The 25,773-nt window shown below is 44.4% G+C and overlaps 1 protein-coding gene and 1 non-coding gene across 2 annotated transcripts in view; both read left to right on the top strand.

Moving 5' to 3' along the window:
- The window catches only part of LOC126090105 (SEC14-like protein 2), a 317,955-nt gene that overhangs the window by 21,723 nt on the left and 270,459 nt on the right, over nucleotides 1-25,773 (top strand). The window lies entirely within an intron of this gene.
- On the top strand, nucleotides 5,720-5,825 carry LOC126097290 (U6 spliceosomal RNA). The gene has a single exon (XR_007522101.1). It is a non-coding gene; the product is annotated as a U6 spliceosomal RNA (small nuclear RNA).

Below are 25,773 nucleotides of genomic sequence, written 5' to 3'. Positions count from 1 at the left end.
GCCTCTCTATCTACATTATTCTGTGATTTATTCAGTTTTCTAATTTATACTGACTTTTTGATCACCCGGTATAAAAATGAAACCATTGGAATCTTCGTGAATTTGAGGCAACAACCAATTTTGCAGCGTGTTCATTTATGAAATGCCTGTTAAACTTTCAGTCGCAAAAAATAAAGGTCCATAAACTTTGTGAACAGAAACGGCATAAAACATGTTCAGTTTCGGTGAATCTCTTCGATGATGACGGCGGGATTTTATGACACCCAAATTCTTACACTGTGTCGGTTTACTTTACCCTACGAAACGTAGATTCGTCCGAGAAGATGAGTCTTCCGGAAATGGGGAACTGAAATGCAAAATTCGTGCAGTGGCAGTGGAGCGTGAAGATTTGACAATGCCAGCCACTCGTGCTGGCGAAACGTCAGTAAAATCATCAGACGAACGTCGGATGAAGAACCCGAGACAAAAGCCAATAGGCAGTTTCTCAACAAGTGGCCACAAAAGCCTTAACAATTTTGTAAACCTGATTTGCATGCTAATAGTGACGCCAATAGTGCCATCCTTTTGCGACTGCCGCAAGACTTGAATATACATCATCATTCAGATATAGAAACACGCCTACCAATTTTCGTTCATGTCGCACAACTCCTTCTTGATACGGCGATTTTCTGCCAGTGTATTTTTCGCAAGCTATTGTATCGTGAGGAGACCCCGTCTGGGGTAGTTCGGCAGTCTAATACAAACCTTTCCACTTGACGCCAATTCGGCACTTGCGAGTCTATGAACATGAGGTGAATTGAAGAGAACAGTATACTAACCCAGTTCCCGAGCGAAGAAAATCTCCCACGTGGCTGGGAATCGAAACGGAGACCCCCAGGAGCTAGAGGCAGCAACGCTACCACTACACCACGAGCTGCGGCCGCAAGATATTGAAATCTTCTGATATGCGGGACGAAAACAGTGAGTCAAAATGAGCTGCATTCTCTGGAGACGGTAACTCGAGGTCAGTCACTACAAAAAAAGGAAAAAAAGAACGCAGTCATCCTGAGAGTACAGTGTTCCTCTCCAAGTCACAGCCTTGAACTGCAAACAGAGCAGCAAGTAGGTAATTTGCTGTCGTTACACTTGAAGTGTCCCGACCTTGATTACGGACAGAAGATGACAAAGAGGAGTAGCCGCCGCCTATAAGTTTCCGTCGAGAGATGAAAAAAGAAAGCAACAAGTATTCGAACCCTCACGGAAAATCCTTTCAGCTTCTCGTCAGGTACCTTCGCTCGAAACAGAAAAAAACAGCCCTGGTATTACTCAACGTAAGGACTCATGAAGCACTGCGCAAAAAATATTGCTGGAGTTTTACAGTTCGTGCTGCTGATTACCATTAGACTTGCATCGATAATTTGAAAACAACTGTGAAGTTCGTGGAAGAGAGTACTTTCCTACGTGGTTTCTTCCCGTTCTATTCGTTTATGGCGAGCGGGAATAATGAGTCAAGTGCGCTGTTGAATATACACAGTCTTAGTTTGATTCTTGTCTTCCATATCCCTACGGAAGAGATACGTAAGGGACTGTTGTCGGTTACTAAATTCTTTAATAATTGTTCTTGAAAATTCGTAAGTAAGCTTTCGCGAGATAGTTGGCGAATTTCCTCAAGAGTCCGCCAGTTTAAATACTTCAAAATTTATGTAACGCTCTCCAGTGAGTCAAATAAACTTAGGACCTTTCGTGCTGCACTAATTTGTGTATGTTCAGTATCTGTGGTAAGCCCAAAAAGGTGAGAAATTTTCAACGATGGGTTTTTCATCCACCTTATGGACCACCGTGGGGCAGATTGCACAACTGTACTATTGAGTGGCAATGGAGCAAACTCACCGGTTGCACTTTTATTTTTATTTTTATCTTAAATGCCTCGACTGGTCTTCGTGTCACGACGATAGACAAGTAGCCGCTGGAGAAGTGGCCTTGGAGGCCGAAACCGGTCGTGGCATTTCAAGGAAAAATAAAACTGCAACTGGTGGGTTCGGTCACAAGCAAACTCTAGGACGGGTCACACGAGAGTTTTGTAAGAAATCGCTTTTGTTGACTGATCCCATTTCCCCAGTATTCCACCAATGAATCGGTCTGCCAACTGCTTAACCAGTTCTACATTCCCAAACATCTAACTAAGGTTCCACTCTTTCCACCACTTGAAAGTCAAGATATGATTTGACATTTGTGCAGTTTTCTTCAGACAGCGCTTCATCACGGATAAGTCATCTGCAAAACATAAACAGTAAGGGTCTTAACACACTTCCTTGAGGCACGCCCGAAATGACGAGCACAGCCTTTCGCGCATCAGCTTCAACCTTTTAATTGGTTCGAGGTAAATCCACAATTATGTATACTCGGAAAATGTACGAAATTCTGCACAAAGCTGTGCCTCGCATATCAACGTTGGGGGCGTGTCTGTTGCGAGATATCCCGCATCCTCGAAGCACTGCAGAGGTTTCTGCTGGCGGGCGCACCAGCCATTGTACGCTTAGAGCTTGCGTTTCCCATATTTCCACGAAATTCAAGCATTGTCAATAGTGTCAGAAATTCACAGATACTTAATTCCTTTTTAAAAAGCAAAACATATTTTCAACCATAATTATCCTCTTCCAAATTGTATTTTCACTCTGGAACAGTGTTCGCCATATGAAACTTCATGGCAAACAGTAGTGTTACACGTTTCACAGGCTCATAGCGTAGTACCGCTTGTGGAGATGGTGGTGGACCTTCGTTACTACATACTTGCTGGATACTAAATGATGAAGCATCAACCTGAATATCGGATTGGATAACTACAGGTGAATCAGTGTCAATAATATGTGAAAAATATGTAACTGCCTATAACATCAGAATGTAAGACTGGCACCGGGTTTTGTAAAGTCTAACATTTCTTAAAACGATTCAACATTAAGGAAGGGTGAACTTTTATTTCTCAAAGAAACTCGTGTTCAAAACACAGAAATCTACTAAACTGTAACAGATTATTTCACTAGTCGTTCATGATTGCTTCGGCATAGTAATGCTAAAAATAATGGTTCTTGTGCCTGAGTATGATAATGTCTGATAGAAATTGGTATCAAAGCCAAATGATTTATCTCGGCAGCTGTAAGTCTTTTCAACATGACTGTCTTTAAATGTGTAACATCTGTGGAAATCCACTTGTCGAAATTATATTGTTTCTTGCATTTTGGTAAGCGCCTGGCTAACTGAAAGACAAGAAGATCTGGAGCGAATAACTGTTAGCAAGCACAGACTTTGCTAACTGGTTGCGTACCTTAGGACTTATATATAAGCGGCAGATCTGTGTTCAAAACCTGGTAGAAAATGAATGCAGTTGTGTCACATCCAAACAGCCTTTTAGATTGTGCTTTAATGCATAGAAAAAATTACAAGTCATCGTTTCCTTTCACAGGACCACTTTAAGTATAATATGGAACATTGCTTGCAGAGCTGTAAAATATAGTGAACTGAGAGTCAAAAACACTGTAGCTGTAAAGCTAATAATTCTTCTTTGGAACGAAAGTAAATATCTCGTTTTACCGAATAGGTTATTGGTAGATAGAAAACAACGTTGACAAATAGTCTCTAGTTCTTTAACAGTGTTTGGCAATGAACGGTTTAACGTTACTTATTGGTAGCAACAGTGCTTGTCTACTGAAAGAGTGTTGCCTATTCATCATTACCGCCGTTTGGCTGCAGACCAGCGCAAGGATCCCGGCTGCGTCTACACGAGTCATCACTTGCTCTTCTTTTAACCATATGAGCTGAACATTGTAACAATTATAGGTTTGACTAGCATGTAAAGAGGAACTTTGTGTGCTGTTAAGAAAGCACTTCTGCTCTTGTATTTCAAGTTAACTGACCTTATTATTTGAGAGAGGACATCGAATGCGATCCAAACGTATTGTTCAGCCATAGAACGGCACCTCCGGATAATAGACTATACCTTAAGAAAAGTACCTACACATACCCAAAATTGTCTGTGTCATTTTCACCAAGCAGTTAAATAAAGTTAGCGGTCAGAAGCATGCATTTAAAATATTGGACAACAAATTCTGGTTAGAATTAAAACAACATTCTTAATATTGACAGCATCATTCAAATGAAGCTCTTGTAATTACTATAAGGGAGGACAGTATTATTATAAGAGAGGACAATAAACTACATTATGGAGCGGAAATTGCATACTGAAATATTGTGTCAAGGGCATTGGAATGTATCTGTTGATTATGGTGCGAATTAAACCACTTACATTGCTTCCCATTGCCAGGCTCATAGAGGTGCGATGCAGAACACCATCGAGAAAAATCCGTTAATTATGGTATCACTATAAGCAGTGACGGTCTTAAGTACGTATTAACTTGCTACTTGTTACTTACATGCCTCAGCGGTCGGGATAAGTAAGTCGTGATGAATCCGTGGGCTCATGTTCGGAGGCTCCTGGTTGGAGCTTCGTTTGTGGTTGACGTACTAATCTACGAAGTCGTGTGGCAAAAGGCAATGTGGCGATGGCGAAGAAGCTCTGCCCACCAGATAGTTTCAAAGACCTTGTCAGCCGTCCTGGAGGAACGTTGGTGTCGGGGCGCTCTGACAAGCCTTCTGATCGCCGATGACCGTGGCAAATGAATCACAGACGGTACAACCCTTCAGTGTGAGCAGATTACCCTCATCCTCGTGCCACTCAACACAATCCTTGAGAGCGTTGCATTTTTTTCCGGCAGTGAACATAATCTGGAGGACAGCGTCGCTGTTATCTGTATAAAGTTTGTAACGCCAGATGACTACGGGGAAATACAGGAAGACCTGTGGATAACTCATAATTGGTACATTAATGGGTCCGTAAACAGGCGAGATTCATTGGAAGAATAGTAAGTAAATGTAATTCATCCACGAAAGAAGTGATATACAAAATGCTTGTACGATCAATTCTTGAGTATTCCTCAGCAGTCTGGGGCCTTTATCGAGTTGAATTAATAAAAGAGATAGAGAAGGAGTAACAAAGAGCGGCATATTTCATCATGGGATCGAAAATTGAGCGCAAGGCTCTTACGGAAATGATCAACGAACTCAACTGGCAGACGCTACCATAAAGGAGTTGTGTATCACGGAGAAATTTTCTGTTAAGATTCCGAGAGCGTACGTTCCAGGATGAGACAGAAACATATTAAGTCTTCTACATATCTATCACGAAAAATACGGAACATGAAAATCAGAGATATTAAATCTGATACCGAGCTTTAACGACAATCATTCTTTTCTCGCGCCATTGGCGAGTGGTGTAGGGGAGAGGGGAAAAGAGCAGAAGTACCATCCGCCACACACCGTAAGGTGCCTGGATGGGTATGCATGTAGATATAGATGTACCTGACAGGCTTAAATTTCTCGCAAATCATCGACATGCTTGTAATCCTTAGCAGGAGGATTATTTTGCAACTTTAGTCACTCCTATCGCATTCTCTTAGCCACCACCACTACACCATTATGGGTAGAAACCGTTCACACGAGTACGAATATATGTCTTTTGTCCAGTAGGGAGCCGCAAGCCGGAATTTTCCACAAATGTCGCTCTCACAGACCGTGGGACTGGCTCACCCACTTAAGGCTGATTTCTCAAGGCACCTGTTGCACCTGGTAAGCCTTGAATACTTGGCTAATCTTATTTTATTCATACGTCTACATTTTGCGCTCAGTTGTACTCGCTTCGGCTTTACACATACTAAAACTGGAACGATACAGAGCAAATTGGAATGGCCCCTGTGCAACATGACACGCAAAATCGTTAAACGTAGTATAGAGGTAGTCTTCGGCATTCAGAACGCCCTGCCGAAAGGGTTCGACCAAACCACTGCTTAAATTTTTACTAAAAATCTTCAGCAATACCGACCGAAGCTTCTCCAACGGCCTTCTCAATGAGGGTGCAGGAGCGGATAGATTTTAGGACAAGCTCTTGCCCTTGGCGTGGGAAACTGTCCCTAAAAGGCGGAAGAACCAGCTGTGATCAACAGTATGAGGATGTGGAAGGCAACGGAAACCACTGCATGAAAGACAGACAGTATGTATCCACAGGACATGTGGCCTATGGTGCAAAGAAAGTGTCATGATTATCTCTCCTTTGGAAAACGATTCCGCATTAGTCCCCCATTTGGATCTCGGGAAGGTCACTACAAAGGGGAAGGTAACCATGAGAAAAAGACTGAATAAGCAACGGAAGGATAATACACTACGAATCGGAGCAAGGAATGTCAGAATTTTGAACGTTACAGGGAAGCTAGAAAACGTGAAAAGGGAAAAGCTAGAAAGACCATAGAAGCGAAATAGAAAGAAGATAACGATTTTTGGTCAGGCGAATATATGGTAATGTCAACAGCGCCAGAAACCGGAATAGTGAGAGTAGGGTCTGTTATAAATAGGAAAGCAGAGCAGAGGCAACAGTTCAGTGATAGCGTTGTACTCCTCAGAATCGACAGCATACCAACGCCAACATTAATAGTTCATATATATATGCCAATTAGAAAATGAGGCATTTAAAGTAGTAGATGAGTTTTGCTATTTGGGGAGGAAAAAAACTGTTAATGGTCGAGGTAGGGAGGATATAAAATGTAGACTATCAATGGCAAGAAAAGAGTTTCTGAAGAAGAGAAATTTGTTAACATGGAGTATACATTTAAGTGTCAGGAAGTCTTTTCTGAAAGTATTTGTATGGAGTGTGGCCATGTATGGAAGCGAAACATGGACGATAAATAGTTTAGACAAGAAGAGAATAGAAGCTTTCGATATGTGATGCTACAGAAGAATGCTGAAGATTAGATGGGTAGATCACGTAACTAATGAGGAGGTACTGAATATAATTGGGGAGAAGAGGAATTTGTCGCATAACCTGTCTAGAAGAAGGGATCGGTTGGTAGGACATGTTCTGAGGCATCAAGGGGTTAACAATTTAGTACTGAAGGGCAGCATCGAGGGTAAAAATCGTAGAGGGAAACCAAGAGATGAATACACCAAGCGGATTCAGAAGGATGTAGGGTGTTACTTGAAAATGAAGAAGCTTGCACAGGATAGTGTAGCATGGAGATCAGCATCAAACCTGTCTCTGGACTGAAGACCACAACAACAACAACAACATATACATGTCGACGTCACAAGCAGAAGTTGAAGGGATGGAGAAAGCATACGAGGACAGTGAACGGGTAATTCAGTATGTAAGTGGAAATGATAACCTAATTTAGTAATAATGAATACACTGTACAAAAATCACAAAAGGAGCTGGTATACTAGGAAAAGGCGCGAAGACACTTGAAGAGTCCAGCTGGATTACAGCACGGTCAGACAGAGATTTCGGAATCAGATATTGTATTATGAGGGCTGCACGGGAACTGATGTGATTCCCGATCAACATGTAGTAATGACGAAGAGCGCTGGAACTTACAAGACTCGTTCGGACGAATCAGTGTACGAAGAAGTGGGACACTGAAGTACTGAAGAAGCAGGAGATGCGTTTCACGTCCTCTGAGGTTAGATATACTGCGATAATGAGTACAACAGTTCAGTTGAAGAGGGATGGACATCTTTAAAAATGGCAGCCATAGAAGCTGGACGGACAAACATAGGTACAAGGAGGATAACTGCGAGGAAACCTAGGATGACAGAAGAAATATTTCAATTGATCGACGAAAGGAGGTGGTGCAAAAATGTTCAGGAACATACTCCAATAGAAATATTTCACTTAGTAATATAAAAAGTAGGAAGTGCAGGGAAAGTAAGGCAAAATGGCTTCAGCAAAAATGTGAAGAAATTTGAAAAAAAAAATGCTCCTCGGAAGGACTGATTAGGCTTACTGTCAAAACCCATTAGAGTAATGCAGTTTATGTGCCAACGAGTTCCAAAAATGACGAAGAGATTGATGGAACGTGTGGTTAGGTAGGAGCAATTATTTAGATAGCTAAGGAAACTGGAAATTTAAATGTGATGTGGGAATTCGGTAGTAGGAAAATAAAGAGAAAGAAACATACTAGGAGAATATGGACAAGGAAAAAAGGACTAAAAGAACAAGTCATCTGGTAGAATTGCTAACGCTTGGTTAAGAATCACGAAAGAAGTTTATATATAGTTAGAAGAGAAATGGGGACACTCGAAGGTTTCAGATTGATTATATAATAAGGGAGAGATTTCGAAACCAGATTTTTAACTGTAAGTCATTTCAAGCGGCAGATGTGGACTCTCAAGTGATTTACTGATTATGAAATGTACATAAGAAGTGAAGAAATTGCAAAAAGAAGGAAATCAAGGAGATGTGTTCTGTATAAATTGAAGGAACCGAAGACTGTTAAGAGGCAGAGGGAGCATTAAGAAACGTTGGACTGAAACAAATGAAAGGAATACAACAGAAGACGGATCGGTAGCTTAGAGAGATGAAATAGGGAATGCATCATAGGATCACATAAAAAAATACAAAGCGTATAAAAAATCTCTGGCTAACTTAAGAGCTACCGAATGTAAATGACGAAAAAGAGAAAATATAAAAATTTATCAGATGAAGCAGGAGAAAGGGAATACTGAAGTCTAAAAATGAGATCGATAGGAAGCGGAATATAGCTAAGCAGGAATAGCTAGAGGACAAATGAAAGTCTGCAGAAGCATGCAGAAGTTGAGGAATGATAAAAGTCGCGTACAGAAAAATTAAACAGTCGAGTATAGAAAAATTATAGACCTTTGGAGAAAAGGGAACCAGCTGTATGAGTATGAAGAACTCTGATGGCAATCCAGTACTAAGCAAAGAAGGGAAAGCTGGAAGGTAGAAGGAATGTATAGGGATCTATATAAGGGAAATAGACATGACAATATTTTCGAAATAGGTGAAGATGAAATGAGAGATATGATACTGCTAGAAGAATTTGAAAAAGCACTGAAAGATCTAATTGAAAACAAGGCTCCTGGAGAACACGACATTCCTTCGAAATTGTTGAGGTACTTGCGACAGAACAGTTCCACCTGATGTGTAAGATACATGAGGCGGGGAAAAAAACCTGACTTCAAGAAGAATGTAATAACCGCTGTTCCGAAGAAGACATACACCGACAGGTGCGAATATTACCGAACCATCAGTTTAATAAGTCATGGTTCCAAAATATTGACACGAATTATTTACAAAAGAACGGAAAAAGTGGTAGAAGTCAGCCTCAAGGAAGATCATGTCGTATTCCAGAGGCATACAGGAATATTGATCCCATGACGCTTTGTTGAATATAGGTTAAAGAAAGGCAAACCTGCGTTTATATCATTTGCAGACTTAGGGAAAGCGTTTGATGATGTCGATTGGAATACATTCTCCCAAATTCTGAAGGTAGCAGGGGTAACTGACAGAGTGGAAGTTTATACACAGTCTGTACAGAAATCAGACAGCAGTTATACACTACTGGCAATTAAAATTGCTAACCACGATGATGATGTGCTGCAGACGCGAAATTTAACCGACAGGAAGAAGATGCTGTGTTATGCAAATGATTAGCTTTTCAGAGCATTCACACACGGTTTGCGCCGGTGGCGACACCTACAACGTGCTAACACGAGGAAAGTTCCCAACCGATTTCTCATACACAAACAGCAGTTGACCGGTGTTGCCTGGTGAAACGTTGTTGTGATGCCTCGTGTAAGGAGGAGAAATGCGTACCATCACGTTTCCGACTTTGATAAAAGTCTGATTGTAGCCTATCACGATTGCGGTGTATCGTATCGCGACATTGCTGCTGGCGTTGATCCAATGACTGTTAGCAGAATATGGAATCGGTGGGTTCAGGAGGGTAATACGGAACGCCGTCCTGGATCCCAACGGCCTCGTATCACTACCAGTCGAGATGACAGGCATCTTATCCGCATGGCTGTAATGGCTCGTGGAGCCACGTCTCGATCCCTGAGTCAACAGATGGGAACGTTTGCAAGACAACAACCATCTGCAAGAACAGTTCGACGACGTTTGCAGCACCATGGACTATCAGCTCGGAGACCATGGCTGCGGTTACCCTTGACGCTGCATCACAGACAGGAGCGCCTGCGATGGTGTACTCAACGACGAACCTGGGTGCACGAATGGCAAAACGCCATTTATTCGGGTGAATCCAGGTTCTGTTTACAGCATCATGATGGTCGCATCCGTGTTTGGCGACATCACGGTGAACGCACATTGGAAGCGTGTATTCGTCATCGGCATACTGGCGAATCACACGGCGTGATGGTATGGGGTGCAATTGGTTACACATCTCGGTCGCCTCTTGTACGTATTGACGGCACTTTGAACAGTGGACGTTACATTTCAGATGCGTTACGACACGTGGCTCTACCCTTCATTCGATCCCTGCGAAACCCTACATTTCAGCAGGATAATGCACGACCGCATGTTACAGGTCCTGTACGGGTCTTTCTGGATACAGAAAATGTTCGACTGCTGCCCTGGCCAGCACATTCTCCAGATCTCTCACCAATTGAAAACGTCTGGTTAATGGTGGCCGAGCACCTGGCTCGTCACAATCCGCCAGTCACTAATCTTGATGAACTGTGGTTTAGTGTTGAAGCTGCATGGGCAGCTGTACCTGTACACACCATCCAAGCTCTGTTTGACTCAATGCCCAGGCGTATGAGGGCCGTTATTACGGCCAGAGGTGGTTGTTCTGGGTACTGATTTCTGAGGATCTATGCACCCAAATTGCATGAAAATGTAATCACATGTCAGTTCTAGTACAATATATTTGTCCAATGAATACCCATTTATCATCTGCTTTTCTTCTTTGTGTAGCAATTTTGATGGCCAGTAGTGTAGGAGTCAAAGGGCATGAAAGGAGGCAAGCTGTGGTAGAGAAGGGAGAGAGACAGCCTTGTGACCTATCCCCTGTGTCATTTAGTCTGTACATTGAGCTAGCAATTAAGGAGAATTTTAAAGAGGAAATTGAAATTCAGGGAATCACTGTAACTGTATCAGAGACGAAAAAGGATTCGAAGATCAGTTGAACGAATATATAGTATCTTTGAAAAGAGATTATAAGGTTAATATCAACAAAAGTAAAAAAAAGGGAGAATAGAATGTATGCGAATTAAACCAAGCGATGCTGAGGGGCGTCCAGTAATTAATGCAACATATTTCTTTTTAAATGCGGTTGGTTTTATTCAGAATTATTTTATTCAGGATGTCAATACTCCACATTATTCCCCACTCTTCTGGCTACAAAATCCTGTTTTTCAACACAACTTCCATTGAATGCGACAGACTTTTGCCACCTTACTGGAGAGCATGTGCACAAGCATGGTACCACTTTACTGGTCGATGTCGGAGCCAACGTACTGCTTCATCACTAACCTCCCCACCATCCATGTACTGCTTCTCTCAGAGTGCATCCTTCACTGGCCCAGACAGATGGAGGTCGGAAGGTGCGAGAACCAGCCAATACAGCGGATGAGGAAGAACAGTCCAACGACGTTTTGTGAGCTCATCTCGGGTGGGCAGACTTGTGTGAGGCCTTGTGTTGTGATAAAGGGGAAGCTCGTTTGCATTTTTGTGGCGGCAAACACTTTGAAGTCGTTTTTTCTTCGGAAGAGAGGTGGCGTGGTGCCGCTCAATGGATTACCGTTTTGTTTCCGGTTCGAAGTGATGAATCCATCTAGGCGATGGCCTGTGACGACGTTTGGCAAAGTTGTCGCGATCAGCCTCGTAATGAGGAAGTAATTCCGCACAGATGGTCCTTCGTTGCTCTTTATGGTCTTCTGTTAGGTGGCAAGGGACCTAGAGGACACCTTTGACTATCCGAACAAGTGGACAAAGGTGTGAGCACTACCAACAGAGGTCCAGTTGTGCGGTGAGGTGCTTGATTGTGATCTGTCAGTCGTCTCGAATGAGAGTGTCTGCACGTCCCAACACTGCTGGAGTCACAGCTGCGTGCGGCTAGCCAGCACGTAAACTATCCGACAAGTTTGCTCGACCTTACTGCGATGAAGCCAGGCGCCTCGCCCAACGACTCACCGTGCTTTTGTTCACTGCCATGTCTCCCTAGACATTCTGCAAACGCCTATGAAGATCTGCGATGCTCTGGTTTTCCGCCAAAAGAAACTCTGACAGCTCTCTGCTTTGAACAAACCTCCGCTGCAGACGCCGTTTTGAAGGCCACGGATAACACAGCCACTTACTGGAACATCATGAGACTACAGGGGGTGAAACGGGAATATTCCACGACGCCCCACAACGAATTCCACATTTTGTCAACCAAATCTTGAAAAAAAAATTGAACGCCCCTCGTGGATAAGGAAATGAGACATTCAACGTAGTGCATCTACATATACCCCGCAATCCACCATACGGTGCGTGGCGGAGGGTACCTCGTACCACAACTAGCATCTTCTCTCCCTGTTCCACTCCCAAACAGAACGAGGGAAAAATGACTGCCTATATGCCTCTGTACGAGGCCTAATCTCTCTCATCTTATCTTTGTGGTCTTTCCGCGAAATATAAGTTGGCGGCAGTAAAATTGTACTGCAGTCAGCCTCAAATGCTGATTCTCTAAATTTCCTCAGTAGTGATTCACGAAAAGAACGCCTCCTTTCCTCCAGAGACTCCCACCCGAGTTCCTCAAGCATTTCCGTAACACTCGCGTGATGATCAAACTTACCAGTAACAAATCTATCAGCCCGCCTCTGAATTGCTTCTATGTCCTCCCTCCATCCGACCTGATAGGGATTCCCAACGCTCGAGCAGTACTCAAGAATAGGTCGTATTAGTGTTTCATAAGCGGTCTCCTTTACAGATGAACCACATCTTCCCAAAATTCTACCAATGAACCGAAGACGACTATCCGCCTTCCCCACAACTGCCATTACATGCTTGTCCCACTTAATATCGCTCTGCAATGTTACGCCCAGATATTAAATCGACGTGACTGTGTCAAGCGCTACACTACTAATGGAGTATTCAAACATAACGGGACTCTTTTTTCCTATTCATCTGCATTCATTTACATTTATCTATATTTAGAGTTAGCTGACATTCTTTACACCAGTCACAAATCCTGTCCAAGTCATCTTGTATCCTCCTACAGTCACTCAACGACACCTTCCGGTACAAAGTAATTGAGTTTGTTTTAATTGGGCAGAAAATTAAATGATGAGGCCGAAGCAGATAAGATATAAAATGCAGACTGACAGTAGCAAGCAAAACGTTTCTGAAAAAAGGGCATTTATTAACATGTAATATTAATTTAATCAAAAAATGGTTCAAATGCCTCTGAGCACTATGGGACTCAACATCTGAGGTCATCAGTCCCCTAGAACTTAGAACTACTTGAACCTAACTAACCTAAGGACATCACACACTTCTATGCCCGAGGCAGGATTCGAACCTGCGACCGTAGCGATCGCGCGGTTCCAGACTGAAGCGCCTAGAACCGCTCGGCCACACCGGCCAACTTAATTTAATCGTTAGGAAGTCTTGTATGAAGGTATTTGTCTCGAGTGTAGCCTTCTATGGAAGTGAAACATGGACGAGAAGCGGTTCAGAGACAGAATAGTGCAGTATAGGAACACTTAGCCTATCATATCAAACACACACACACACACACACACACACACACGCACGCACACGCACACGCACACAAAGTCCTGAATGACATAAATACCAGGTTGTTTTTGATCGCAACTTCGGATAAGAGAGCCAGTGTAGCGTATCGCCGCTAGGAGCCGCGATGGACACAACACTACTTTCTTCCGCCGTGTCAAGTGCCAACCATACTACACTACTGGCCATTAAAATTGCTACACCAAGAAGAAATACAGATGAAAACGGGTATTCATTGGACAAATATATTCTACTGGAACTGACATGTGATTACATTTTCACGCAATTTGGGTGCATAGATTTTCAGAAATCAGTACCCAGAACAACCACCTCTGGTCGTAGTAACAGATCTGATAGACCTGGGCATTGAGTCAAACAGAGCTTGGATGGCGCGTACAGGTACAGCGGCCCATGCAGCTTCAACACGATACCACAGTTCATCAAGAGTAGTGGCTGGCGTATTGTGACGAGCCAGTTGCTCTGCTACCATTGACCAGACGTTTTCAATTCGTGAGAGATCTGGACAATGTGCTGGCCAGGGCAGCAGTCGAACATTTTCTGTATCCAGAAAGGCCGGTTCAGGACCTGTAACATGCGGTCGTGCATTATCCTGCTGAAATGTAGGGTTTCGCAGGAATCGAATGAAGGGTAGAGCCACGGGTCGTAACACATCTGAAATGTAACGTCCACTGTTCAAAGTGCCGTCAATCCGAACAAGAGGTGACCGAGACGTGTAACCAATGGCAACCCGTACCATCACGCCGGGTGATACGCCGGTATGGCGATGACGAATACACGCTTCCAATGTGCGTTTACCGCGATGACGCCAAACACGGATGTAAACAGAACCGGGATTCATCCGAAAAAATGACGTTTTGCCATTCGTGCACTCAGGTTCGACGTTGAGTACACCATCGCAGGCGCTCCTGTCTGTGATGCAGCGTCAAGGGTAACCGCAGCCATGGTCTCAGAGTCGATAGTCCATGCTGCTGCAAACGACCTTTATCAAAGTCGGAAACGTGATGGTACGCATTTCTCCTCGTTACACGAGGCATCACAAAACGTTTCACCAGGCAACGCCGGTCAATTCCTGTTTGTGTATGAGGAATCGTTTGGAAACTTTCCTCATGTCAGCACGTTGTAGGTGTCGCCACCGGCGCCAACCTTGTGTGAATGCTCTGAAAAGCTAATCATTTGCATATCACAGCATCTACTTCCCGTCGGTTAAATTTCGCGTCTGTAGCACCTCATCTTCGTGGTGTAGCAATTTTAATGGCCAGTGGTGTATATCCACCTATCCGAGCATTACTTAGGCACCAGTCATACAGCGGAGATTTCAGTTCATGTTGCCAACCTGGACATTACACCTGTCTACCACAAGCCACCAGCCATCTCCTACGATCCTCAGCCTCTCCAACATTTGCCTCCATGGAGTCTTAGTATCAGCACTTTGTATTCACTAGTGCGTATTGACTTAAGTGATTGTGTCCAAGGACAGCCATCCTCATAGTGGTCCATCTGGAGTTGTACTATTTAAACTCTGCAGCGATGCCGGCCACGGTGGCCAAGCGGTTCTAGGCGCTTCAGTCCGGAACCGCGCGACTGCTACGGTCGCAGGTTCGAATCCTGCCTCGGGCATGGATGTATGTGATGTTCTTAGGTTAGCTAGGTTTAAGTAGTTCTAAGTTCTAGGGAAATGATGACCACAGATGTTAAGTCCCATAGTGCTCTGAGCCATTAAACCATCTGCAGCGATGGTTGTCTGCGCCAGACATGTTTACTTCAAGAATTTGTATCTTTGTCACAAACTCTTAGAAACTATTACTCGCTGTCAAGTATTCATCAAGAATATCAATTCACTGTGTTCGATTTATCTTGCATCTTGCCATGTCTGTGGACTTAAATTGTGAATCATCTATTCTGCTTGTTAAAATCGTGTATCTGGTTTTATATCTGCCTGGGAATCTTTTCTTGTATTGTGAGCACGTATAAGGTCACTACAAATGGAAGCTTTTGAAATGTGGTGCTGTAGAAGAATTATGAAAATCAGACAGATACATTGAATAACAAATGAGGAGGTACTGAATCGATCTGGAGAAAAAACTAATTTGTGGCAAATCAAGTTTCCGGCTGGCGGACCCAATGGTGTGCGTCCACTGAGCCACACTTGCAGCGGCTCTGGACTACGAATGTACTCTGCCACCACGATATGGGACGGCTGGCAGTAGCCGCTCACCCACTCACACTTCGAGCCACTTTGTTGGGCATGCAACACAGATGCCACTTAGTCGCATCTTCGTTGGTGCTTAGTTCAGACAGATTCATCGTAGTTGCTACTGAATGAGCTGGACTCTTTCTTGCTGCATTATTTGTAATGAGTCTTCGTACGCTTGGAGAAATACACGTTAAGTAAATCTTTTATTTACTGTGTTAACTTGTTCGCTAACCTTTTCTGCTCCACTCCAGCCTTCGTACGACAACAGTTGCTGCACCACTGTGTAGCCCACCTCCCCTTACCGTTGCGTTCGAAGTCGTACACAACAGAAGAAATTATGGAGGGGGGAATGGGGATAAAAGCTATAGGGGGAGACCTAGGCTTTAATACAGTAAGCTGGTACAAACAGATGTAGAATGAGGTACTTATGCAGAGCTGAAGAGGCTTGCACAGTATACACTATCGTGGAGAACTGCATCAAACCAGTCTTTGGTCCCAAGACCACATCTGCATTACAAACCAGGTTTCACAAACCATCCGCTTTGGTCTTCTTACGTAATTGCGACTGTTACTTGCAGCTCTTATCAGATCATCTTATTCGCAAATTTTTACTATAAATTGACTAAAAGGATTTTAACGACTTTTTAGTAGATTGTGACAGGTGTAGGAGAACCACAGAAACTAGGAACGAACAAAGACACTGAAAAAAAAGGTTGGCGTGTATATCGTCTCGTCGACATTGAGGCTGTTAGAAACTGTGATGGAAAGGGGAAGCAATCTACTATGGCTTTATCATGGAATCGTCCCAACATTAGTCCTAAATGATGAGAAACCACAGAAAACTGAAATCTGAGGGATTACCTCACTTCTTGACCCGTCTCTCTACTCGTGACACCAATCTCCAGATTTTTTTTAATAGATTGGCTGGAAATGTCCTAATTTTTTTGTATTGAAACTTCTATACCGTCTGCATAATGTGGGTACCAACGGTTCCCAGACTGGTTTAGCTCGCTTTCTCTCTCTTTTTCCTGACTTTGGCGGTTTACATCAAACTCCGATAGATACATGACGTCTAATTTCACTTCCATGTAACATCGTATACGTATCCACACAGATATTTCTCGTAGCTGATGCTCATTTCTGTCAAGTGAAAGTAATAATAATAAGGTTTTTCAAAGCATCTGATGGCGGTATATGATTTTCGGCAATTATTTGCAAACAGAAATAAGATCAGTGATAAATTTAACGTCAAAATTGGTGATCTCAAGGTATACGAAGATGACGAATTCTGCTAGCTAGGAAGTAAAATAACGCAAGATCAACGAAGCAACGACAACGTAAAGAGCAGAGTAACACAGGAAAAGGAGATATTCCTGGCCAAAAGAAGTGTACCAGTATCAAACATAGGTCGCAATTTGAGGAAAACCGGAAAAGAAGAGAAAAGAGAATCCGCAAGGCGTTTGATACAGTTCCCCACAGTCGTTTAATAAACAAAGTAAGAGCATATGGACTATCAGACCAATTGTGTGATTGGACTGAAGAGTTCCTAGGTAACAGAACGCAGCATGTCATTCTCAATGGAGAGAAGTCTTCGGCAGTAAGAACGATTTCAGGTGTGCCGCCGGGGAGTGTCGTAGCACCGTTGATATTCACAATATATATAAATGACCTTGTGGATTACATCGGAAGTTCACTGAGGCTTTTACGGATGATGCTGTAGTATATCGAGACGTTGTAATAATGGAAAATTGTACTGAGATGCAGGAGGATCTGCAACGAATTGACGCATGGTGCAGGGAATGGCAATTGAATCTCAATGTAGACAAGTGTAAGGTGCTGCGAATACGTAGAAAGAAAGATCCTTTATCATTTAGCTACAGTCTAGCAGGTCAGCAACTGGAAGCAGTTAATTCCATAAATTATCTGGGAGTAGGTATTAGGAGTGATTTAAAATGGAATGACCATATAAAATTAATCGTCGGTAAAGCACATGCCAGACTGAGAGTCATTGGAAGAATCCTAAGGAAATGCAGTCCGAAAACAAAGGAAGTAGGTTACAGTACACTTGTTCGCCCACTGCTTGAATACTGCTCACCGGTGTGGGATCCGTACCAGATAGGTTTGATAGAAGAGATAGAGAAGACCCAACGGAGAGCAGCGCGCTTCGTTACAGGATCATTTAGTAATCGTGAAGCGTTACGGAGATGATAGATAAACTTCAGTGGAAGACTCTGCAAGAGAGACGCTCAGTAGCTCGGTACGGGCTTTTGTTGAAGTTTCGTGAACTTACCTTCACCGAGGAGTCAAGCAGTATATTGCTCCCTCCTACGTATATCTCGCGAAAAGACCATGAGGATAAAATCAGAGAGATTAGAGCCCACACAGAGGCATAACGACAGTCTTTCTTTCCACGAACAATACGAGACTGGAATAGAAGGGAGAACCGATAGAGATACTCAAGGTACCCTCCGCCACACACCGTCAAGTGGCTTGCGGAGTATGGATGTAGATGTAGAAGATGTAGTGCTATAGAAGGATGTTGAAAATTCGGTGGACTGATGAGGAATGAGGAAGTTCACCGCAGAATCGACGAAGAAAGGAACGTATGGAAAAACTGACAGAATGGCTAGGATGATACGTCATATGTTAATTCATCAGGGAATAAATTCCATGCAACTAGAGAGGGCTTTAGAGGGTAGAAACGGCAGTGGCGTACAGAGGTTGGAGCAGTCCAACGAATACTCAGAGGTGAAGACGCACAAGAGAAGAATTCGTGGCAGGCCACGTAAAACAAGCCGGAAGACATGACACAGAACACAAATATCTGCAAGTTGTAGGGATCCATCTTCTGAAGATGTTCCTATTAACTTTGATCTATGTTACCGTGTAGAAACGTGGAGGGCAACCCATCTCGGCGCTTGCTTGGTGGAGAGAGAAAAATCCACGCTCATATACGCCCGCGCACACAGTAACGGCCGTTAATCCAGAGCTGGATATCGATTCCTGTCTGGCTCTTCTCGTGCCTCAGAATTAGCAGGTCAACTGTTCTCATGGGGTTAAGTTATCGATTTCTGTCGCGGCCTTTCTTACTTCTAGCGAGAGAATAAATATCAGTAACATTAACGAGGACACAACGTTCCCTGACACGAAGTCCAACAGCAGTTTAGCCTCTTTATTATGCGATAAAGGCGCGACGCTGTCGATGGAGTAGCTCGCAGCCGGTGGAGCGGTGATAAAAAATTGCTGACAAACTTCTAAACAAAGAGAAACCGTCAAAGAAAAGACATCGCTTACTCGTGATATTGCAATACCTAGTACGTAATTGAGAGCAGTATAATAACAGTTGCATTTTGTCGACGTTGTTCAGTAGACTTAAGCCGAGCACGCTTCCACAAAGCCGTACATTCGCAAACTGCTGCCACGCAGCTGAACCCTGACCCTATGCAGTATATCATTCATTTCAACTTTGAGAGCCGATTACTGCAATAATAAGTCTGCTCCAGAAAGAGCTGTGTTATACAAACAGATAAGACTAAAGGGGAGCAGAAATTTAAAATGATGAAGCTTCATTCTACATATAAACATACAGGGTTATTACAAATGATTGAAGCGATTTCACAGCTCTACAATAACTTTATTATTTGAGATATTTTCACAGTGCTTTGCACACACATACAAAAACTCAAAAAGTTTTTTTAGGCATTCACAAATGTTCGATATGTGCCCCTTTAGTGATTAGGCAGACATCAAGCCGATAATCAAGTTCCTCCCACACTCGGCGCAGCATGTCCCCATCAATGAGTTCGAAAGCATCGTTGATGCGAGCTCGCAGTTCTGGCACGTTTCTTGGTAGAGAGGTTTAAACACTGAATCTTACACATAACCCCACAGAAAGAAATCGCATGGGGTTAAGTCGGGAGAGCGTGGAGGCCATGACATGAATTGCTGATCATGATCTCCACCACGACCGATCCATCGGTTTTCCAATCTCCTGTTTAAGAAATGCCGAACATCATGATGGAAGTTTGGTGGAGCACCATCCTGTTGAAAGATGAAGTCGGCGCTGTCTGTCTCCAGTTGTGGCATGAGCCAATTTTCCAGCATGTCCAGATACACGTGTCCTGTAACGTTTTTTTTCGCAGAAGAAAAAGGGGCCGTAAACTTTAAACCGTGAGATTGCACAAAACACGTTAACTTTTGGTGAATTGCGAATTTGCTGCACGAATGCGTGAGGATTCTCTACCGCCCAGATTCGCACATTGTGTCTGTTCACTTCACCATTAAGAAAAAATGTTGCTTCATCACTGAAAACAAGTTTCGCACTGAACGCATTCTCTTCCATGAGCTGTTGCAACCGCGCCGAAAATTCAAAGCGTTTGACTTTGTCATCGGGTGTCAGGGCTTGTAGCAATTGTAAACGGTAAGGCTTCTGCTTTAGCCTTTTCCGTAAGATTTTCCAAACCGTCGGCTGTGGTACGTTTAGCTCCCTGCTTGCTTTATTCGTCGACTTCGCGGGCTACGCGTGAAACTTGCCCGCACGCGTTCAACCGTTTCTTCGCTCACTGCAAGCCGACCCGTTGATTTCCCCTTACAGAGGCATCCAGAAGCTTTAAACTGCGCATACCATCGCCGAATGGAATTAGCAGTTGGTGGATCTTTTTTGAACTTCGTCCTGAAGTGTCGTTGCACTGTTATGACTGACTGATGTGAGTGCATTTCAAGCACGACATACGCGTTCTCGGCTCCTGTCGCCATTTTGTCTCACTGCGATCTCGAGCGCTCTGGCGGCAGAAACCTGAAGTACGGCTTCAGCCGAACAAAACTTTCTGAGCTTTTCTACGTATCTGTAGTGTGTCGTGACCATATGTCAATGAATGGAGCTACAGTGAATTTATGAAATCGCTTCAATCATTTGTAATAGCCCTGTACATCGCAGAAGTCGCCATATAGTGCATGTCGCAAGGAACTTCCTACCAATATTATAGATACCAGTTCTATGGATTTTCTGTCCTATTCCGTTCACGTACTGAGAGAGTGAGAGATCACGTAGTTGAACGGCTTAGTCCACAAGTAACCCACAACATTGCTACAGTACTAGTGGTGTTAATACAAAGCAGAGCAGAGGCAACGATAAAAAAAAAAGCAAACAATGCGCATTATATCTACAACAACAGTTCCCGAGGTTGACAGTTCCTCAGGAAGGGACCCAAGGAACTCCGTAGAGTGAGAAAGAAGTGAGAGATGAAATCTTAGCGTATCTGTCAGATGTTCAATGGAATGTGTGGTGTCGTATACGCTCGAATGTGCGGACAATGTGCATGAGTACAATGATGATGATATGTGCTTAACGAGTGAACGTGATTGAAACAGGTGAGGAGCAATTTAATTCATCACCCTTGTCGGACAGTGAGCCACAAATCTCGTCTCCTATGAAATTTGGTAAAGAACAATCGTTGTCCAAGAAGAGGGTAGTAGACATAATTACGTTCATCGAAAATCATCCGCAGCATAGTAAAAAAAAATTATGAGTAGATTTTGAGCAAATCCGCAGCAGTATAACCCTGTAGGGCATAGTGAATAAAAAAAACTACGGACATTCAAGGGAGGACAAAGGGAAGTTGTTACAAAACTGGTGTTCGCCCGTTTCAAGGATGCTCGATACAATTTACAGAATGTGCATGATACTGACTTACTACGTTATGCACATCAAATTGCACGCAACATAGATTACAGTGATTTCAAGGGAAGCAGCGGATGGTTGCATAACAACAGTGCTACTGAATTGGAAGACGTAAGATAAGGAAACTGTAATCAAAGCGTCAACTCGACGATGCGTAGCAAACTGCGGAACAGCCCGAAAATTTGTTGATTAGATAAACAAACATATCCTATCGTTGAGTAAGGAATTTTTCCACTACGATCAATTGGGACTTGAAGAGGAATTGCATCTGAAAGGAACCCTGGAAATTAGAGGTACGAAGAGAGTTGTATGAAGACCAAGTAACATCCATGCCTTAACGCATTCGTATACAATTATGCCGACCATCAATCTACAGCCGGCCGGTGTGGCCGAGCGGTTCTAGGCGCTTCAGTCTGGAACCGCGCGACCGCTACAGTCGCAGGTTCGAATCGTGCCTCGGGCATGGATGTGTGTGATTTCTTTGGGTTAGTTAGGTTTAAGTAGTTCTGTTCTAGGGGACTGATGACCTCAGATGTTAAGTCCCATAGTGCTCAGAGCCATTTGAACCATCAATCTACATGGTAAATTGGTTCCAAAGTTATTTATTGTGCTGCGAGAAGTTAGAGGTGCTCTGCCCCCTGCGATATTTCCTCGTGTGCGTGCTTTTGCAAGGTCAGTAGAGAATATTTATGTCACAGCAACCAAGAGTGGGAAAATGGGCGCAAGAGAACAACTATAACTATGGCATGAGCAGTGCTTTTGGCCAATAGCTGGTGAAAATCACTTGCTCTTGCTTGATTCCTGATCTGCGTACAAAAATCACAATCCTCCTGGAAAGTACGTGGCATTGCAATTCATACCACCTGGAACCAATGGACAAATTGAGGCTATGGATGTTTCTTTTTTTCCGTGCATATAAAACATATTATCACACCAACTGGAGCCACGCCTTAAAGGATAGCCAGTTCCACGGTAATCTCCACGACAGACTGTTTCCCATTCGGTTGCATGCCATCACATTTCATCAGTTCTCATCGCCCCGTTACACCAAAATGATTGTATGTACATTCTTTAACTGTGGATTCTAGCTGAACGTCCTGTACTGTCTATAACTCCGAAGGAGTTCGCCTTAGATTTTGATGGTGCGAACCTTTGTGTTCACTGTGGTGAACCATTTATCATTCTATGGTTTGTTTCGAACATTTTCAATGTCGACGATGTCCATGTAAGCCGGCCAGTGTGGCCGAGCAGTTCTAGGCGCTACAGTCCGGAACAGCGCGATCGCTACGGTCGCAGGTTCGAATCCTGCCTCGGGCATGGATGTGTGTGATGTCCTTAGGTTAGTTAGGTTTGAGTAGTTCTAAGTTCTAGGGGACTGATGACCTCAGAAGTTAAGTCCCATAGTGCTCAGAGCCATTTGAACCATTTTTGTGACATGTAATACATACATCCCATAGAACCTAAATCTCTGCACCTCCGGGACGTTCATTTTCTGTCGTCCTCCTGATGCACATGGTGAGTGATTAGCAGCGAGTATTTTTCCTGTCACAACTGTCAACACAACACTTTCAAATAAACCGTACAAAAGACTGAACTTCCGGCCTCGCACTCAAGGGGTTCCCTGCCAGTGAAAACACCCAATCCTGGGTTACCGAGAGTCTGGCCAGCTACCGCGATTGATGAACTTGCCATCCAATCTCAATTTAACCATAGCGTAACGTGACAGTGGCCATACCTCGTCTGCGACAGCGGCGCTCCAAAGGGCCAGTAAGTGATACTGTTGAGTTCGGCAGCATCTTGGGAAATCTAAAGCGAATTGCAATTCCTTATATTGGTTTGAAGAATACTTTTTAAAAACGGGTACCTCTCTGTAACGCAAAACATTGCAGCAACTATAAGAAGAAGACACATCTGTCTTTTACTGGGTTTCCTAAGTCCCCTGACGGGTATATAACCTTGTATTAGTGAACTGCATCATCCGGATACGATTCTATCCTACAGCATACGTGTATTAAAGAATAACCTTCCTTACTATGAGTAGAAAGTGGTTAGTGAATGGCAGAAGAGAAGATGTCACGAAGAACGACTCTGTTTACTTGTACACTCCTGGAAATTGAAATAAGAACACCGTGAATTCATTGTCCCAGGAAGGGGAAACTTTATTGACACATTCCTGGGGTCAGATACATCACATGATCACACTGACAGAACCACAGGCACATAGACACAGGCAACAGAGCATGCACAATGTCGGCACTAGTACAGTGTATATCCACCTTTCGCAGCAATGCAGGCTGCTATTCTCCCATGGAGACGATCGTAGAGATGCTGGATGTAGTCCTGTGGAACTGCTTGCCATGCCATTTCCACCTGGCGCCTCAGTTGGACCAGCGTTCGTGCTGGACGTGCAGACCGCGTGAGACGACGCTTCATCCAGTCCCAAACATGCTCAATGGGGGACAGATCCGGAGATCTTGCTGGCCAGGGTAGTTGACTTACACCTTCTAGAGCACGTTGGGTGGCACGGGATACATGCGGACGTGCAGTGTCCTGTTGGAACAGCAAGTTCCCTTGCCGGTCTAGGAATGGTAGAACGATGGGTTCGATGACGGTTTGGATGTACCGTGCACTATTCAGTGTCCCCTCGACGATCACCAGTGATGTACGGCCAGTGTAGGAGATCGCTCCCCACACCATGATGCCGGGTGTTGGCCCTGTGTGCCTCGGTCGTATGCAGTCCTGATTGTGGCGCTCACCTGCACGGCGCCAAACACGCATACGACCATCATTGGCACCAAGGCAGAAGCGACTCTCATCGCTGAAGACGACACGTCTCCATTCGTCCCTCCATTCACGCCTGTCGCGACACCACTGGAGGCGGGCTGCACGATGTTGGGGCGTGAGCGGAAGACGGCCTAACGGTGTGCGGGACCGTAGCCCAGCTTCATGGAGACGGTTGCGAATGGTCCTCACCGATACCCCAGGAGCAACAGTGTCCCTAATTTGCTGGGAAGTGGCGGTGCGGTCCCCTACGGCACTGCGTAGGATCCTACGGTCTTGGCGTGCATCCGTGCGTCGCTGCGGTCCGGTCGCAGGTCGACGGGCACGTGCACCTTCCGCCGACCACTGGCGACAACGTCGATGTACTGTGGAGACTTCACGCCCCACGTGTTGAGCAATTCGGCAGTACGTCCACCCGGCCTCCCGCATGCCCACTATACGCCCTCGCTCAAAGTCCGTCAACTGCACATACGGTTCACGTCCACGCTGTCGCGGCATGCTACCAGTGTTAAAGACTGCGATGGAGCTCCGTATGCCACGGCAAACTGGCTGACACTGACGGCGGCGGTGCACAAATGCTGCGCAGCTAGCGCCATTCGACGGCCAACACCGCGGTTCCTGGTGTGTCCGCTGTGCCGTGCGTGTGATCATTGCTTGTACAGCCCTCTCGCAGTGTCCGGAGCAAGTATGGTGGGTCTGACACACCGGTGTCAATGTGTTCTTTTTTCCATTTCCAGGAGTGTAGAATACAATGAGCTGACAAGTCACGGGGTAGCGATATACACATATACGGGTGGCGGAAGAATCGCGCACACGAAGTATAAAAGGGCAGTGTATTGGCCAAGCTGTCATTTGTACGCAGATGACTCATGTGAAAAGATTTCTGTCGTGATAATGGCCGCACGATGGGAATTAACAAAACTCTCAATGCAGAATGTTCGTTGGAGCTAGAAGCATGCGTCATTCCATTTAGGAAATCGTTGAGGAATACAGCATTCCGAGATCAACAATGTCAATAGTGTGCCGAGAATATCAAATTTCAGGCATTACCTCTCACTGCGGACGACGCAGTGGCCAATGGCCTTCACTTAACGACCGAAAGCAGTGGCGTTTGCGTAGAATTATCAGTGCTGAGACAAAGAACACTACTTGGACCAGCCGCACAAATCAATGTGGAACGTGCGACGAACGTATCCGTTATGACACTGAGGCGAAATATGGCGTTAATAGGCTATGGCAGCAGACGACCGATGCGAGTACCTTTGCTAACAGCACGACATCGCCAGCAGCGCATGTCCTGGGCTCATGACCACATCAGTTGGACCCTTGACGACAGGAAGATCATGGCCTGGTCAGATGACTCCCAGTTTCAGCTTGTAAAGGCTGATGGTAGGGTTCGAGTGAGGCGCAAGCCACACGAAGCCATGGATCCAAGTTATCAACAAGGCACTGTCCAATATGGTGGTGCGTGGCTCCATAATG

The sequence above is a fragment of the Schistocerca cancellata genome, chromosome 1, assembly GCF_023864275.1.
Source record: "Schistocerca cancellata isolate TAMUIC-IGC-003103 chromosome 1, iqSchCanc2.1, whole genome shotgun sequence".
Taxonomy (NCBI): domain Eukaryota; kingdom Metazoa; phylum Arthropoda; class Insecta; order Orthoptera; family Acrididae; genus Schistocerca; species Schistocerca cancellata.
This window is presented reverse-complemented; position numbering and strand designations above follow the sequence as displayed.